The following is a 19,698-nucleotide window of genomic DNA, read 5'->3' on the forward strand; positions in this document are numbered from 1 at the left end:
GTGGGGTAGATGTCCATGGATTACAGTGGGGAGATGTCTGTGGATATTACAGTGGGGAGATGTCTGTGGATATTACAGTGGGGAGATGTCTGTGGAGATTACAGTGGGGAGATGTCTGCTGATTACAGTGGGGGGAGATGTCTGTGGATATTACAGTGGGGGGAGATGTCTGTGGATATTACAGTGGGGGAGATGTCTGAGGATATTACAGTGGGGGTGATGTCTGTGGATATTACAGTGGGGGTGATTGTGGATATTACAGTGGGGGAGATTGTGGATATTACAGTGGGGAGATGTCTGTGGATATTACAGTGGGGGAGATGTCTGTGGATATTACAGTGGGGGAGAGGTCTGTGGATATTACAGTGTAGTCTATATATATGGTGGTGATTCAGAAAAATGTATGTGCGTTATAATTAAACAAAATTAGTAGATTAATCGATTTAAAAAAAAAATCGATAAATTGAACACGAAAATTTTAATCAGTAACAGCCCTAATTTTCATATGAACTTTTGTTCAAAATTCTACTTGTGTATACCCAATTTTAGGGACAGGTGGTGTAGATATGATCTGCCTGCCAAACAATGGTTCTCATGAGCACTCTACATAAATGCAAGTCTGCATTGGGTAAAATGCCTTCATGTCTGGCCACCCTCTGCAGACTATGGCCACATTTAGATTTCATTTCAGATCAATAACCTTGATATTTAAACCCAGAAATGGAATGTGCATGGCCATCTTCACTGCTGGAATATAAACTGTGGATGTTTATTTGTGTGTCTATGATAATGCGTATTATCAGTCTGCCTTCAGCCATCCCTAACTTCTGGAAACCTTTCATGCTGACTCCTTAACAAACAGTTGCTAATGACCCCACCAATAAGCCATTTGTCCTAATTATGCAGTGAGCGGCTCACATATTAACGACTTTGCAAATTGTGGAGATCCCAGCTGGCAAAGAAAAGTTTAAACCATCTATCAGTAGACATGAAGGACCTATTCCAGACATAAGCTTATCTCGTTGTCACTGTATATCTCTATTCATTGCACAATTTATTGCAATGTTTATGGCAGGCCTCAAGATACCTGCATGGTGATAACAAACAGGCTATAAGATTGTGACTTGATATGTTTTTGGTTCATCCCTTTATGGATAGTGTAAGATTAATCATATCAGACTTTCTAAGAAGATGTGAAAGAAAATTAAACAAACTCTCAACCAATGCAACCAACAGCCACCACTAATACCAGCATATCATGGGAGAAAATAATAATGTTTGTGCAAGGTTTGTTAGATTATTTTTTCCGTTCAGCCAGCATTTAAACTTAAATCCTATTTTTATCCTCATACTGCTAGCATTAGTAAATAGATAGGAAGGTATATCATAATTTACTTTAAACTTTTTTTACATTATCTTCATGGGGGGAGGAGGAGAGGAAAGGCTTTCTTAGCTAAGCACATCCTCCTGCCTGCATGCCTGACCTAAGAGTAGATGGATTCCAGTAAGATAATGCTACATGAATCATATGCTCTTACTCAAGATGGCCATGGCTAGAAATGCTAGGGGGGCGTTTTTCAAAGTGATTTATTCGCAAAATAAAACATGGAGATATGGGATGGATAGGAGAGTTTGCTTTCAATATTAAAACTGAATAAAATATTGTTTTTGGCTTTTGGTGATCAGATGCAGTGTACAGTATTTCCACTTTAAAAATCAGCTGATTGCAACACATCTGGGTGGGCTCTGGACGCATCCTCTGTGACCCGAGCCCATCCTATTTTGAAGCCTATTAGGTGCTTAAAAAAAAAACCCCTGACCGCTGTAATTCATGCGCCCGGTGCACTGAAAGGCACTGAAAGATGCCGGACGCATGAAAAGTAGGGTGACCACGTGTCCTGGATTTACCAGGATAGTCCCGCATTTTGCAGGTCTGTCCCGGTCACATTTATTCCAGGACAATAAAGTGTCCCGGAATGAAACCGACACAGCCACCCCCCTGGGCCAATCCGATGCCCCCAAAGAAGGCCGCCACATCACTACTTTTCTCACTGACAGTACTTGTCCTGGCCACAATCCCGCCCCCTGCTTGTGATTGGAGAAATCATAAATCCCGCCTCTTGTGTCCAATCACTGTGCTGTGATTCATTACAACACAAGCTGATATTTGGGAAGGGAGGGTGTCCCTGAATGGTAGTTTGGAAATGTGGTCACCCTAATAAAAACGGGGCTGCCGTGGCAGCTGTTGATAGATTCATGCTATGCATGAATCTGTCCATTGCATATAGGGGGTGGCCTGGAGAGAGTGGGCGGCACCCGGGCGCCTCTAAATAACTTTGTTATAGCTCTGCTGGTCGCTTCCATGACTCACTGGAGCTCTCTACCCCGCTCCGAGCACTGCGGGGGGATCTCCCGCTGACAGCTGGGAAGGGAGGTGGAGAGCAGCAGGAGGTCAGCTGGGCACCGAGCGGCGCTGTACCGAAGGTATATTACATAAAGACATGCAGGTTGTACATTATATACTACTGTAACAGAGTGGATTATAGAATTTTACAAGCATTTTAAACTAGGGCTTATTTTCGGGGTAGGGCTTATATTGCAGCCCTCCTGGAAAATAACAGTAGGTCTTATTCTCGTGGAAACATGGGTATGTAACAAATACTTTATAAGGCACATGTGCAAAGATATTTTTAAAGATGGCTATATGCTATGCAAATTTCGCCCTGTTGGCCCAGTCCCACCGACCGCCATACATGCTTCTACTGAAAAATCGAATACAATATGCACAGCAGGAGAACAAAAAAATTATTGAATAGTTTATGGCAAGATTAAGTTAACATCTACAGTATATGATGGGTTTATAAATCTGGGTATACATTAGAAGAATCTCATTTTACATTTTCTGCTGTAAGCACATTCGTTTGTTTCTCTAATCATAAGTAGGGTCAAATGACATGTTCATTTTCGACCACATTGATGAGAAAACTCGAAGGAGCAGGATGGACATTTTTTCTCGAAAGAATGAGGCCCAGATTCTCCAGATACGCCGTCGTATCTCTGAGTCTGAGCCGTCGTATCTTGGCGCCTGATTCAAAGAATCAGATACGCCAGAATTTGTATAAGATATGACCAGCGTAAGTCTCCTACGCCGTTGTATCTTAACTGCATATTTACGCTGGCCGCTGGGGGCGTGTACGCTGATTTACGCCTAGAAATATGTAAATCAGCTAGATACGCCAATTCACGAACGTACGCCTGGCCGTCGCATTACAGATACGCCGTTTACGTTAGGCTTTTCCCGGCGTAAAGTTACCCCTGCTATATGAGGCGTAGATGAGGCGTAGCAATGTTAAGTATGGACGTCGGAACAGCGTCAAATTTTTCACGTTTTACTTCGTTTGCGTATGTCGTTCGCGAATAGGGCTGGGCGTCATTTAAGTTCACGTTGATAGCATTGGCTTCTTGCGGGTTAATTTGGAGCATGCGCACTGGGATACTTTCACGGACGGCGCATGCGCCGTTCGTAAAAAACTTCATTTACGTGGGGTCACATTAAATTAACATAACACACGCCCACATCTTCCACATTTGAATTAGGCGGGCTTACGCCGGCCTATTTACGCTATGCCGCCGCAACTTTGGTTTGAGAATACTGCACTTGCCTGTCAAAGTTGCGGAGGCGTAACGTAAATAGGATACGTTACGCCCGCACAAAGATGCGCGCTTCTACGTGAATCCGGGCCTGAGTTTCTAACAGCGTATGTGGTTTTAGTTTGGTAAAATCAATTCAAACCAAACTCAAATGTTAAAAGCAAATGAACAACATTCAAATGTTCTAATAGTTTTCCTACTAATTTTTATTTTAAATTTTACAACGACCTAGTGTATGTAGGGGTGACAGTCTTGGCAGTGTTGTCAATACATATCCTGTTCACCAATTATCGGCTGGTGATTTGGCTGAACACCTAGAAAACAGGTTCTAATTAGCTCATTTACATCTCATTATAATAATCCGATTGAAATTTAAAGCCATGTTAAGGCTTTCGTCAAAATAAATTAACACTTGGTTATTTACCTTCACTGCAGTGTGTTTTAAAATGTTGATTTTTGCTAGAACAAATTGGAAGTAGATGAGACATAATAGGCAAAGTGTGGTTCAAAAGAGTTTCTGCATTGCTGGAGACAGCCAATCGGGTGCCATATTTCCACTGTTGCCTATAAAGCAGAAGCAAAAATCTGTCTGGCTGCTACATTTAACCATCACTTTCCTTTATCTTTTTTGCAAATTGCATCACCTTTTTTATAGTTCTGTGTTGGTCCCAGGTATTTCCAACTGAGAAAATGGAAGCATTCCCTGTGAATATTGTTTATTACATTTTGATTGTTTTTTGGGATATGTCAGCTGTCGTCCTTTCCTCTCTAATGCTGGCCATACACAGTTAGAAAATCGTTCCGAGCGTTCCATACGCTCAACTTTTGAAACGTGAATGGGAAAATTTTGATTCTCAAAAAACTGTTTGAAATCTACAGTACATGTGCATGTTCAAATTTAACCCCAGATCATGTCATCGATTGATGGAAAATCTACCGTTTATGTTGCTATCGATCAATAATACCGATAATTTGGTGACATCTATGGATACAATGATAGAGTTATTGCATGCACATTCGACAGATTTCTTTTTTATTTCTGACTGTTTTTGACAAACATAGTTACGAAGTTACATAGTTAGTCAGGTTGAAACAAGACACACGTCCATCCAGTTCAACCACAAAAAAATAAACAAACAAAATAAAAAACATAGTAAAATCCCATACACCCAACTCCATACCCACAGTTGATCCAGAGGAAGGCGAAAAACCCCAGCAGAGCATGATCCAATTTGCTACAACAGGGGAAAAAATTCCTTCCTGATCCCCCGAGAGGCAATCGGATTTACCCTGGATCAACTTTACCTACAAATCTTAGTACTCCGTTATATTCTGTACATTTTAGGAAGGTATCCAGGCCTTTCTTAAAGCAATCTACTGAGCTGGCCAGAAACACCTCTGGAGGGAGTCTATTCCACATTTTTACAGCTCTTACTGTGAAGAAACCTTTCCGTATTTGGAGATGAAATCTCTTTTCCTCTAGATGTAAAGAATGCCCCCTTGTCCTCAGTGTTGACCGTAAAGTGAATAACTCAACACCAAGTTCACTATATGGACCCCTTATATATTTGTACATGTTGATCATATCCCCCCTAATTCTCCTCTTCTCCAGAGTGAATAAATTCAGTTCCTCTAATCTTTTCTCATAGCTGAGCTCCTCCATTCCTCTTATCAGTTTGGTTGCCCTTCTCTGCACTTTCTCCAGCTCCCCGATATCCTTTTTGAGAACTGGAGCCCAAAACTGAACTGCATATTCCAGATGAGGTCTTACTAATGATTTGTACAGGGGCAAAATGATGTCTCTCTCTCTGGAGTCCATACCTCTCTTAATACAAGAAAGGACTTTGCTCGCTTTGGAAACCGCAGCTTGGCATTGCATGCCATTATTGAGCTTATGATCAACCAAAACCCCCAGATCCTTCTCCACTACGGATCCCCCCAGTTTTACTCCTCCTAGTATGTATGATGCATGCATATTCTTAGCCCCCAAGTGCATAACTTTACACTTATCAACATTAAACCTCATCTGCCACATAGTTGCCCAAATAGACAGAGCATTGAGGTCGGCTTGTAAATTGGAGACATCCTGTAAGGACGTTATTCCACTGCATAGCTTGGTGTCATCTGCAAAGACAGAAATGTCAGACCCAATATCATTTATAAAGATATTAAAAAGTAAGGGTCCCAACACTGAACCTTGGGGTACACCACTGATAACCTTCGACCATTCAGAGTATGAATCATTAACCACGACTCTCTGAATTCTGTCTTTTAGCCAGTTTTCTATCCATTTACAAACTAATATTTTCAATCCCGTAGACCTTACCTTACACATGAGCCGTGTGTGGGGAACTGTATCGAACGCTTTTGCAAAATCCAAGTATACCACGTCCACTGCCACGCCTCTGTCCAGGGTTTTACTTACCTCTTCATAAAAGGAAATCAGGTTTGTCTGACAACTACTGTCTTTCATGAATCCATGCTTTCTGTTGCTTAATTATTTTTTTCCAGCAAGAACTCATCCATGTGGTCTTTTTTTTTTTTTTTTTTTTTACCATAAAGAATTTTATTGAAAAGATTTGCATATAACATAAAATGGAACGGCTCCATGAGCCCAAACAAAAAGTCGTACAGGTAGATTTCGGCAAAACATAGATACAATATGTCTGAACAAGTCTACACAATAACTAGGTTCCTGGGTGAAATGATTTGTTTGGGTGGGCATATCTTAGAAGAGTTGAGACATAGAGAGAAAGAAAGAGAGGAAGAGAAGGGGAGAGAAAGAGGGAAGAGAGAGAAGGGAGGGAGAGAAAGAAGAAGAAAAAAAAGGGGGGGGACGTTAGGGAGAGGAGGGTGGTAGGTGGAGAGGGAGGGGATGCATGGGTAGGAAGGGGGGGGGAGAAAATGAGGGGGAATGAGGCTTAATGAGGGGAGGGGGTACAAAAGTCACCAACTACCCTCTCCAGCATCCAGTGATCAGAGTGCTACTGTGCGTCAGGCCAGTAGTGTGAGTCTGAATCTGCGTCCTAGATCAAGGGCAGTAATGCCACAGTGCATCCATGTGGGCTTTTATTAATCTATCCAGTATCTTCCCAACTATAGAAGTTAAACTAACAGGTCTATAGTTACTTGGTAAAGACTTTGTGTCCTTTTTAAATATGGGCACCACATTGGCCCTGCGCCAGTGCAGTGGTACTATTCTCATCATTAATGGGTCCCTAAAAATTTGATACAATGGCTTTTAAATTACAGAGCTCAATTTTTTTAGGATCCGTGGGTGGATGACATCTGGTCCAGGTGCTTTATCCATCTTTATTTTGTCTAAATATTTCTGGACCATATCACTTTTGAGCCATTGTGGATCTGGGGCTTTGTCACTATTATCACCCCCATTATGGACATGAGCTCCCCCATGCTCCATTTTATACACAGAGCTGAAGAAGGTATTTAATAAATTAGCCTTCTCTTTGTCCCCAGTCACCCACTCTAGAATATTTTGTAAGGGGCCTACATGCTCAGACTTGACCTTTTTACTATTAATATATTTGAAGAATTTTTGGGGGTTTGTCCTACTATCTTTTGCAATATGTCGTTCGTTTTGAATTTTTGCATCCTTGATTTCCTTTTTACATATCCTGTTATATTCTTTGTAACATTTAAAAGACGCTAGTGTTCCTTCATTTTTATATTTTTTAAACGCCCTTTTCTTATTGTTTATAGCTTTTTTAAAGGAGTTCTCTAAGCTAAAACTTTTAACCCCCGCTGTGCCCGGGCTGTAAAACTATACAAAATAAACTTTCACTTACCTGCCTACGATCCCCCGTTGTTCCGTTATCGCCGCCCGTGCTCCGGTTCCTGTCAGCTTCCTCTTCCTGTGGGTCGGTGACTCACCGTGCGCTCAGCCTATCAGCGGCTGCGGCGGGACATTGCTGCGGCCGCTGATAGGCTGAGCGCACGGTGAGTCACCGACCCGCAGGAAGAGGAAGCTGACAGGAACCGGAGCACGGGCGGCGATAACGGAACAACGGGGGATCGTAGGCAGGTAAGTGAAAGTTTATTTTGTATAGTTTTACAGCCCGGGCACAGCGGCGGTTAAAAGTTTTAGCTTGGAGAACTCCTTTAACTTTGACCGTGAGCCACATAGGTTATCTATCCATGTATGGCCAGCATAATGATAATTGGGCGAGGGACTTCTCTTTCATTATTGTGTAGGTATAGCCAAAAGTAGAGTAGATAAGGGTTAAAACCCCCTAGTAGGTTCTGTTTTGCTATCTGTGCACCACTGGAGAAATTTCCCTTAGCTTCCTGTCCCTGAAGCCCAAAAGAAAATAAGAAGAAATCACTCAAAGTGGTGGTTAAAGAAATAACAAGTGGAAGGCTGGTATCTCGGGAGAGGCCTGGTGACTTCAATGAAGGATGCACCGTATTCTACGATGCCTTACAGTGTTGCCGGGTCAACTTAAAGGCTTTAAACTGTACAGCTGGAGATACGGTTAATAAAAACTGTGGCAGAGGATTCTGGAACACTTTGGGCCATATTCTCAGTGAAGTTACGATGGAGTAAGTCAGATACTCCATCGTAACTCCCTTTTTTGGCCAGTGTATCTATGCTCCTGATTCTCAGAATCATTTTTGCATAGATACACTTAAGATCCGCCATCTGTAAGTCACTTACACTGGCGGATCTTAAATGCAATGACGCCGGCCGCCGCTAGATGGCATTTACGTGAAGGAGTCATTTGCATATGCAAATGATCCTTCTACGCCGATTCCCGAACGAGTTCGCGTCGCGTAACCGTCGCTAACGTCGTTTGCGTAAGCGGAAATTTAGTCCTGCTATATGGAGGATTAAATTTCCGCAAGTCTCGCGTAGGCCATGTTACGGATGGCGTCGGGTCCCCGTCGTGTTTTTTCGTCGGGTACGTCGTTTACGTAAGTCGTTCTTGAATACGACTTTACGTCAATGACGCACACGTCGGCGTCATTGACGTTTTCCGCCGAGAACTGGAGCATGCGCACTGGGCTTTTTGCAGCCCGGCGCATGCCCAGTTCTTTCGCATCGGGGGCGCGCTTCATTTGAATAGAAGACGCCCCCTTGGAGATCCGCCAGGCTACGCCGGGACACTTACACTCCGCTGTCCCAACTTATGGAGCAAGTGTTTGGGGAATACAACACCTGCTCCAGTAAGTTGGGACAGCGGAGTGTAAGTGCCCTAAGTGCAGCAGGCGGATATTTTTCGAGAATATGGCCCTTTATTTCTACTTTCAAAGAAAGGTCTGTGGCAATGACTGTATTCTTTTTGTCCGTGCATCATCCCGGCTGCTAGGCCAATGAGAGAGGCCTATCCGGGTGAGCAATACCCACTCTGAGGAAGGTGGTGAGTTGACTTTTGAAACTATAGAAGTTCCCTAGTGATCTGCATCGTGTGCCCGAATCTTCCCTTAATCCTCCATCCCTCTACCTATACAAGTTTGTGTGAAAATAAAAACCTGACAGAAAAGGAATTTTCAACTTGTGTGGACATTGAAGTCTCTTAGACTCTCATCTCATTCCCTAGACAACAAAGAGCGAGGTAACGTGCAAGGCCCAAATTTAAACTATTTGGAAGCCGATTACAGCCCTCAGGCTGTAATCAGAAAGCCTATCAAAGCCACTGGCTCTGATAGACACTTCTACAGCCAACCAGCTGCCGTTATTCAGATGGCCGGCACTCACCAGGGGGCTGGCCATCTGAATAGTGGACAGCGGCGACAATACATACATACATACATGAATCTATGTATTGTTTTTCAGTGGCGGTGCAGGAGCGAGAGGGGGCGGCGCTTTTGCGCCCTCTATGGACGCACCTCCACTGTGTGTATATATATATATATATATATATATATATATATATATAGCCCTATGTGCTTTCATATCTTCTTTCTTCTTTCGGGGGTAGTGTAGCACTACCCCCGAAGGAGCTGCTGAGTATTTTTGGGTGGCACGTTACCTTTATCTTCTCACTGTCCAGGGTGAAAAGAGAGTCTGAAGAATTTCAATGTTCACACAGTGCACTTCTTTTTATGGGGTTTATTTTCAGAATTTTTGTAGAAAAGAAGTAAAGGGGTGGAAGGGTAAATAGGTAGGTAGGTTCAGGTGCATAATCACAAATAGCAAACACTCCTGCTTCCAGCAAACAGATAGGTCCCTCTCACTGGCCTAGCAGCCGGGATGGCGCACGGAATAAAGTACAGTCTCTGCCACAGACCTTCCTTTATGAGGAGACACTTTTGGTCCGCAATCCCCTTTCACAGGATTCAGCACCCGGATCTCTCCAGATTAACTTTTGTAGAACTCAGATCTGACAGGCGACCACCGTCAAGCCTCTCAGTGTATGGTGCATCCTTCGATGAAGTTTCCAGGCCTACTCCCAAGATACCAGCCTCTTGCATGGCCCTCTTCAGGATAGGTCCTCCCTTGGCTTCCTTCATCAAGTCGCTTCCTCCCGCAGGACGGACAGCACAGGAACACCTCTGCAAAGGTGAGTCAAAACCTATTCTGACTACTGGGCCTACCAGGCGAAGCCGCGACCCCGCACCAAAGTGGTCCCAGAGTCAGGATTCAGGACACGCACCTCAGACCAGGCGGGCCATGAGGCGCGAACAACGACCCCCGCACCAATGGCGTCTGTCCCTTAAGTACCCCTCCCCAGCATGCACAGCGGGGCAACCACTCCCACTGATTCGCTGCTGAGGGGAACATCCAATACACCTTGACCTTGATGCTGCCACCCTTGGCCTGGGGTGGTAATGACACCCCCAGGCGAACAATGGTGAAACTCCCAGCACAGCCATGGCTGGAACAGAGGCTAAATTTGCCCTTAATCACACCAGTCTGAGCCCAAATAACAGCTCACCAGCTAGACCCCACTAAATTTAAAGCAGCGCCTGTTCAACAGGAGCAGGCCGCTACATTATATATATATATATATATATATATATATATATATATATATATATATATATATATATAATACACTCTTAAAATGTGCTTTAAAATGTATGGTTTTCCCTTTCATGAACAAGAAAATAATGACGTAATGATGTTGGGCTGGTATAATAATGTTATGGGGCTGGTATAATTTTTTTCCAGGGCTGGCTTTTATTTCCAGTCTGGCCCTGGGCCAAATAGTTCAATCTTTGTTTAATCAGACCAGAGAATCTTGTTTCTCATGGTCTGAGAGTCCTTCGGGTGCCTTTTGGCAAACTCCAGGCGCTTCTTCTTCTTCTTATAAAGGCCCTGATCGCTTAGTTTGGCCAGGTGGCCCACTCTAGGAAGAGTCCTAGTGGTTCCAAACTTCTTCCACTTACGGATGATGGAGGCCACTGTGCTCATTGGGACTTTTAATGCTGCAGAAATGTTTCTGTACCCTTCCCCATCCTGTCTCAGAGGTCTGAAGACAATTCCTTGGACTTCATGGCTCTGACATGCACTGTTAACTTTGGGACTTTATGTAGACAGTTGTGTGCCTTTCCAAATCATGCCCAATCAACTGAATTTACCACAGGTGGACTCCAATCAAGTTGTAGAAACATCTAATGTTGTGTTGTACGTCACCGTGCTTTGCTAGAGCATTTTTTTAAAACGATGGTGTGTGGGCAACATCGTTTTAATGATGAAGTTGGAAAAACATATAGCTAGATTCACATACGGCGGCGCTTCTTTAGGTCGGCGTAGCGCATCCCATTTGCACTACGCCGACGTAAGATAGTGAGGCAAGTACTGTATTCACAAAGCACTTGCCTCCTAAGTTACCTCTGCGTAGCGCAAATTGCCCGGCGTAACCCCGCCTAATTCAAAATAGGCAGGTAGGGGGCGTGTTGTATGGTAATGAATTCATGATTCATTACCATACATGTAAATTAAGCGCCGATCGTATGGCGCATGCGCACGCATGCTCAGTATCACGTCGCAAATACTCCTTGCTTTCGAAGTGAACGTAACCTATGCCCAGCCCCATTCTGAATCGGCTTACGCAAACGACGTAAACGGCGTGAAATTCGACGGCTGTCCCGACGTCCATACTTAACATTGGCTCCGCCATCTTTTTGGTGGTTTATCTTTACGCCTGAAAAACGGCTTACGTAAACGGCGTAGCTTACTGCGACCGGCGTACGTACGTTCGTGAATAGGCGTATCTTGCTCATTTACATATTCTCGGCGTAAATTGACGTACACGCCCCTAGTGGCCAGCGTAAATATGCAGCTAAGATACGACAGCGTAGGAGACTTACGCCGGTCGTATCTTAGCAACAGACAAGCGTATGCCAGTTTGAGCATACGCTTAAAGATACGACGGCGCGGATTCGGACTTACGACGGCGTATCTACTGATACGCCGTCGTAAGTATTTGTGAATCCTGGCCATCGTTTTTTCTACATGCCGAAAAATGTTGTTCTTTTTTATGCCGAAAAATGATCGTGTGTACGCGGCATTAAGGATCAATGGAAATAGGATTTGCATGAGATTTTTCCATTTTTATTTTTAATAAATTTGCAAAGATTTCAAACAAGCTTCTTTCACGTTGTCATTATGGGGTATTGTTTGTAGAATTTTAAGGAAAATAATGAATTTAATCCATTTTGGAATAAGGCTGTAACATAACAAAATGTGGAAAAAGTGAAGCGCTGTGAATACTTTCCAGATGCACTATACATCACCCCTTACCCCATCACCCCTTACCTCATCAGAGCACCCCTTGCATTACAGACTGCTTTGGGAGTCCCCTTACATCAGAGTCCCCATCAAAGTCCACCCCACATCAGTCTTCATCAGAGCCCCTCCTACATCAGAGTCCACTTTAGGATTCCCCTATTACATTAGGGCCCTTAATCAGGGTATCAGAGCCTCCCTCACATCAGGGTCCCCATCCAAGCCCCCTTACCTCAGATTCTCTATCAGTTATCCATCTTTACCTGTCCTGTATGGACAGAGGAAGTTCTATCCTCCAGCTGGGTCAGGCATGGTATCACTTGATAACGTGCTGAAGATTGTAGTAGCCATCTGATGAGATGAGCACAGCAGGAGGAACCTAGCTGTGGGCCAGATAAAACCCTTTAGGGGTGCCGGAGCTGACCTGCGGGCCATGATTTGGAGACCCCTGTGTTATTGGATGATATAGCTTTGTAGGATGCCTTCCTCTAGTTGTATCTTTATAAAAAAAACAATGACTGTATATCAGGTCAAAAGGTCACGTTATGGCATTGTATTGGGGCCAGGAAGGTCACACTTCATTCCCCTCCAGGGTGACATGACAGGGGACCTGATTATGATACCATCTGTGACTAACAATCCCCTAAGACTTCATTTAATGGAGCTGTTATGAAATGCAAAGTGCAATAACCCATCCAAATTCCATTTTTCATTCATCAAGCATGCCATTCCCCCCAGAGGTCTGCTGTCTTCTGTAGGTCCTATCATTTTATACATGGGAATTCTTTTAGTTATTTTTATTCTTCAACAAAGTGACACTAAACTCAATTTTTCTTTTTTACATCAGTCTTTCTAAAATATCAAAAGTTCCAGGGCTGTTTTTTTTTTTAAACACTAGAGCTTTTTTTTTTTTTTCACATATATAAAAGTCTGCATTTTTGGCCATAAAATTACTTAAAACTGCAGTACATTTTATTCTATATTTTCTGAAAGCAGATGCCTTTCAGAATAAAAACATAGTAGTTGCAATTTGTATGTTGCATGATAATTGCGCATATAAATAAATAAATGTAATATTTATCAAATGCATATTTTCAGGAAAAATGTAACACATTTATGGGTAAAATATAAAAGATGGAGTCGCATTGAGTAAATAGATACCAAACATGCCAAGTCTTGTTGGCAGAATAGTGACAATTTTCATCTGGTGGCTGAATAGCGATAATCTGCATCTGGTGGCAGGATAGTGACAATCTGCATCTGGTGGCAGAATAGTGATAATTTGAATCTGGTGGCAGGATAATGACAATCTGCATCTGGTGGCAGAACAGCGATAATCTGCATCTGGTGGCAGGATAGTGACAATCTGCATCTGGTGGCAGAATAGCGATAATCTGCATCTGGTGGCAGGATAGTGACAATCTGCATCTGGTGACAGAATAACGATAATCTGCATCTGGTGGCAGGATAGTGACAATCTGCATCTGGTGACAGAATAGCGATTATCTGCATCTGGTGGCAGGATAGTGACAATCTGCATCTGGTGACAGAATAGCGATTATCTGCATCTGGTGGCATGATAGTGACAATCTGCATCTGGTGGCAGAATAGTGATAATCTGCATCAAGTGGCAGGATAGTGACAAGTGACAATCTGCATCTGGTGGCAGAATAGTGATAATCTGCATCTGGTGGCAGGATAGGGACAATCTGCATCTGGTGGCAGAATAGTGATAATCTGCATCTGGTGGCAGGATAGGGACAATCTGCATCTGGTGGCAGAATAGTGATAATCTGCATCAAGTGGCAGGATAGTGACAATCTGCATCTGGTGGCAGGATAGGGACAATATGCATCTGGTGGCAGGATAGTGAAAATCTACATCTGGTGGCAGCTCAGGGCTCCCACTGATTCTGCATTATGGTAAATTGAACGATTTACCGTAAGTATGTATTATAATGTAATAATAGAAATAATGCAGCGCTAATAATATGTGAGAGTACTGGTGAATGTACTCAAAATTATAATGTGATGACTAGTAGACACAAAATCTATGTGAAAGCCAATGTGCATAACATAAATTAACAATATGGGAAAAAGTCCAATTATGAGTGAGAACTTAAATTATAATATAATGTGAGTCCACATGAATGGGATAAAAGTGAGGAAAATTTCTTCCCATTGGGATGACACCAAAATGAGAGGTAGAGGGAGTTGCCTGTAGTCACTCTAAAATCTTCAAAATATGAGGTAGATAAGGTACTCTTACCAGCTGGGATGGACACACATGTCTTACGACAGTGGTTCAGCTGTGCTTGTAATCCAAGAAGGTCTGGGTTGATGTTGGATGAGAAGGATGGTCCGGTGGATACAAGATGTAGGATCTCCACTCTCAGCTGATAAACACCACAAGTACAGCAAGGAATGGACGGATGACAAACGGATGAATGAACACCAAGATGACTCCTCATGGACTCCAATGGAAAAAGGATAAAAAGATGCTCCAGATGGTGCAGGTCAACCAAAGCAGCAATCGCTCGGGTCTCGGCTGCCCCGCCGCCATCCTCGGTGAGGGAATTCAGAAGTGAAGTGTTGCGGCTTCACTTCCCGGTTCCCTACTGCGCATGCGAGGGTCGCACAGCGCTATGTGAATGGGCGGATGTCTCCTGGGACACACACAAGGTCCCAGAAGACACCGCTCCCCATTTCCCAGGAGGCAGCACAAGGAGGAGAAGAAAGAAGACCACCGCGGACAAGGACAAGGAAGTGGCAGATTAGGACGATCTGCCTAGTAACAGCCACTTCTGGTAAGTATAACATTTTTCTTTTTTTTCTAATTTTGTGTAGCCTTTTTGGCTATTTTTTTTTCTTTTTTAGGATGGACCTCCGATTTAAAGACTGAGGACTGAGGCATTCATAGTGCGAATAACCTGTATTTTGAAGAGAGTCACGTAGGAGAACATGTCTGTCATGTACATACCAAGAAGATGGCACATAACTACTGTAGCAAGGTGCCACTTTGAAGTGTGGTTAGAGACTACAGTTGTAATGAGAAGGAACTCAGCTCCCTCCGGTGGTCAGTTGTTATACTGCCACCAATTGTTCGGTTTTATTACATCACAACAATGCATCATGGAACTTGAAGTACAGGGAGATAGAGACTCCATTGCCTTGGGTGTTTAACAGACTACGATGCCCACAGTGCTACTGTGTTACCCAAAGTGCATTGCATCATGCATGGCCTTCGGGGAGAAGCTACTTAAAGGAAGGGGAGAAGTGCATCGGCCTCTTGGGACGGCGACTTCTAGCAAGCAGGAAGCCTGTGCTGAGACCTGCTCCAAGGAAACCTAGGCCTTTAGAAGCCTGGGTCTACAGTCGCCAGCGCGGGTCGCCTATCCTAAAGGGGGATCCTTGATACAGTCTTTGGCCTACATTCCACGGCAACCAGGGTTGCCTGTCCACCAGCACTTTGTGACGGCTGCGCGGAGGACCAGAGACTGCCAGTTGCGGAGAGGCTGAGAACCGGGACGCTAAAGACGGAGCATACCGGAGAGGCGAAGCCTCATTGGGTGAGAAGGGCACCTGCCCAATGATATAACTGTATCACAGGAAGGTGGATCATATAGACTCACCATTGTTGTTTGGAGGTTAACACGCCACGTGCAGGGATACATTGCATCCGGCAGTGACTGTGCATTAAAGGAATTGGCGCCTGTGTCGCCAACACACCATATTTACTTTGAGTGTTTGTTTCCATTTTCTTTACCCCTATTGGATTACAAATTGTTAACATGCACCAACTAATGCTAGCGAAGACTTCAGTTAACCCAGTGTTTCTCAATTCCAGTCCTCAGGCCCCCCCAACAGGTCAGGTTTTCAGGATTTCCCTCAGATGAAAAGGCTGTGGTGATTACTAAGGCAGTGAAACTGATCAAATCGCCTGTGCAAAATAATGGAAATCCTGAAAACCTGACCTGTTGGGGGGGCCTGAGGACTGGAATTGAGAAACACTGAGTTAACCGGAGGGAACGATTACAGGATTCAGTCTGACTAACTAAGCTATCATAGTAGGACACGTGTCCAAGAACTGCCCGCTAGGGGGAGCTGAAGAGTTATAGACTTATATACCTAGCATAATTTTTTTATACTCATTGTACAGTATTGTTGTTCCTGAGAGCTGGGTGAGGCCTAGTGGAGAGGTACTCCAGTGCTGGTGGTATTGAATTGGGGAGACCCCTCCACTGCGTTCATTTACAGGTCTGTATTATTGGTCTGTGTTATTTAAACCTGTCCTTAACCCAGTGGCGGCCCGTCCATAGGGACGCACGGGCGCCGCCCCCACCCCCCCCCCCCCCCCCCCCCCCCCGCAGTCACAAAAAAAAAAAAACAAAAAACGGGCCCTTTAAGAACTTTTATTCGGCTAAAATGTCATTTTGACATTTTTAACGCAGTTCTGGCGGCCGTCTATAGAGGGCGCTGCAGCGCCACCCCCTCTCGCAAATAACACACATTCGTGCAGAAATGCACAAATGTCTGTTATTGTTGGTTGCTAGCTGCCTGGTCTATTCATATAACCGGACGTGGGACGCCGGTTACCCGAATAGCGGCAGCTGGTTGGCTGAGGGGAACTGCCTATTAAAGCCAGCTCTGATAGGCTTTTCCAGTACCGCCCTCCGGCTCTCGGATGTCTATACTCGGAGCGCAGGCAATCTGCGGTCCTTGTATAAGACTTACCGCTGTTTCAGCCAATCAGGTTCCTGGATTCTGGTTATCAGGAACCTGATTGGCTGAAGCTTCACCACGGTGGCAGAAGATATTGAGGGAGGACATGGAAGCTTCAGGTAAGTGCTTTTTACAGGGAAAGGGGCGACAATGGGCACAGTGGCATCATGGGGCACAGTGGTGACAAAGGGCACAGAGGTGACAATTGGCACAGTGGCATCATGGGGCACAGTGGTGACAATGGGCACAGTGGCATCATGGGGCACAGTGGTGACAATGGGCACAGTGGCATCATGGGGCACAGTGGTGACAATTAAAGGGCACAGTGGTGACAATTGGCACAGTGGCAACAATTGAGGGGCACAGTGGCTGCGTTTGATGGCATGGCACAGTGGTGACAATTGATGGCACAGTGGCTGCGTTTGATGGCACAGTAGCTGCGTTTGATGGCATGGCACAGTGGTGACAATTGATGGCACAGTTGCTGTGTTTGATGGCATGGCACAGTGGTGACAAGTGATGGTACAGTGGCTGCATTTGATGGCATGGCATAGTGGTGACAATTGATGGCACAGTTGCTGTGTTGCATGGCACAATGGTGACAATTGATGGCACAGTGACTGCATTTGATGGCAAGGCATAGTGGTGACAATTGATGGCACAGTTGCTGTGTTGCATGGCACAGTGGTGACAATTGATGACACAGTGACTGCATTTGATGGCATGGCACAGTGGTGACAATTGATGGCACAGTAACTGCATTTAATGGCATGGCACAGTGGTGACAATTGATGGCACAGTTGCTGTGTTTGATGGCATGGCACAGTGGTGACAATTGATGGCACAGTGGCTGCATTTGGTGGCATGGCACAGTGGTGACAATTGATGGCACAGTTGCTGTGTTGCATGGCACAGTGGTGACAATTGATGGCACAGTGGCTGCATTTGATGGCATGGCACAGTGGTGACAATTGATGGCACAGTTGCTGTTTGATAGCATGGCACAGTGGTGACAATTGATGGCACAGTGACTGCATTTGATGGCATGGCATAGTGGTGACAATTGATGGCACAGTGACTGCATTTGATGGCATGGCACAGTGGTGACAATTGATGGCACAGTTCCTGTGTTTGATGGCATGGCACAGTGGTGACAATTGATGGCACAGTTGCTGTGTTGCATGGCACAGTGGTGACAATTGATGGCACAGTTGCTGTGTTTGATGGCATGGCACAGTGGTGACAATTGAGGGCACAGTGGCTGCATTTGGTGGCATGGCACAGTGGCTGCGTTTGATGGCACAGTGGCTGCATGTGATGGGCACAGTGAGGCTGCAAATGTTTTTTTTCGTTAGCGCCCCCCCAAAAATTTTGAGCACCAGCCGCCACTGCCTTAACCTTTATCATTGACACTTGCAAGGCCCTGTAAGGAGTCAACTGTTATTGTTTAACTCTGTTTGTTCTTCTCTCTAACAAGTAAACACTTATTGGTTAATCTGCATTTTGTGTGGAGCTTTATTTATTACCATTTGAACAGGTGGTCAGCACAAGGTAATAACATTCAATTGCATTTTTATCACTGTTTGATAATATTTGTGGTTCCCAACTGCCAGTTGGTTCCACAATTATTGTGTAGTACAGTTGTGCCAAGGGAGGGTTTGAGCCAAACTTCTGGGGTTGAGAGGCAAAGCGTAGACCCAAAATCTAAACCAGCAGCTCCTACGGGGGTAGTACTACACTACCATTAAGGGGGGGGGGGGGGTTAAACAAGGACCTCAGATAGTGTAAGGCAACTATGTCCGGACCCCAAAGCAGCTACACCAACAGTCAGTGCTGGCTGGTGCTCAAATTTTTTTGGGGGGGGCGCAATCAAACTAAATTTAAAAAAGAAAAAAACCCATCAATTGCAGCCACTGTTCCCATCAAACACAGCCACTGTGCCCATCAAACGCAGTCACTGTGCCTATCAGACGCAGCCACTGTGCTCATCAGACGCAGCCACTGTGCCCACCAAACACAGCCACTGTGCCCACCAAACACAGCCACTGTGCCCATCAAATGCATCCACTGTGCCCATCAAACGCATCCACTGTGCCCATCAAACACATCCACTGTGCCCATCAAACGCTGCCACTGTGCCATCAAACGCAGCCACTGTGCCATCAAACGCAGCCACTGTGCCATCAAACGCAGCCACTGAGCCATCAGAATGCATCCACTGTGCCCATCAAATGCTGCCAGTGTGCCCAACATATGCTGCCAGTGTGCCCATGAAATGCTGCCAGGGTGCCCATCAAATGCTGCCAGGGTGCCCAGCATATGCTGCCACTGTGTCAAATGCTGCCAGTGTGCCCATTAAATGCTGACAGTGTGACCCCTGCCTGCGCGCTGTCTGCATGGCACTTACCCTGTCTTGGTGGGCAGTGGTTGATGGCGACGAGCAGGGTCCTTCATGTCACCTGCGGGGCCTGGCACTTCTCCACACTGTCCTCATGTCCCGTCAGGTGTCAAATAGCGGCGCCTGTTGTTTCAGCCAATCAGAAGACAGGGTAACCAGACCCGGTGCACCTGATTGGCTGAGAGGCGGGTCAGTGTTAGGGAAGCGATGTATTCACAGTGCGCCCGCTGTTTACC

Source organism: Rana temporaria, chromosome 8, assembly GCF_905171775.1.
Source record: "Rana temporaria chromosome 8, aRanTem1.1, whole genome shotgun sequence".
NCBI lineage: Eukaryota > Metazoa > Chordata > Amphibia > Anura > Ranidae > Rana > Rana temporaria.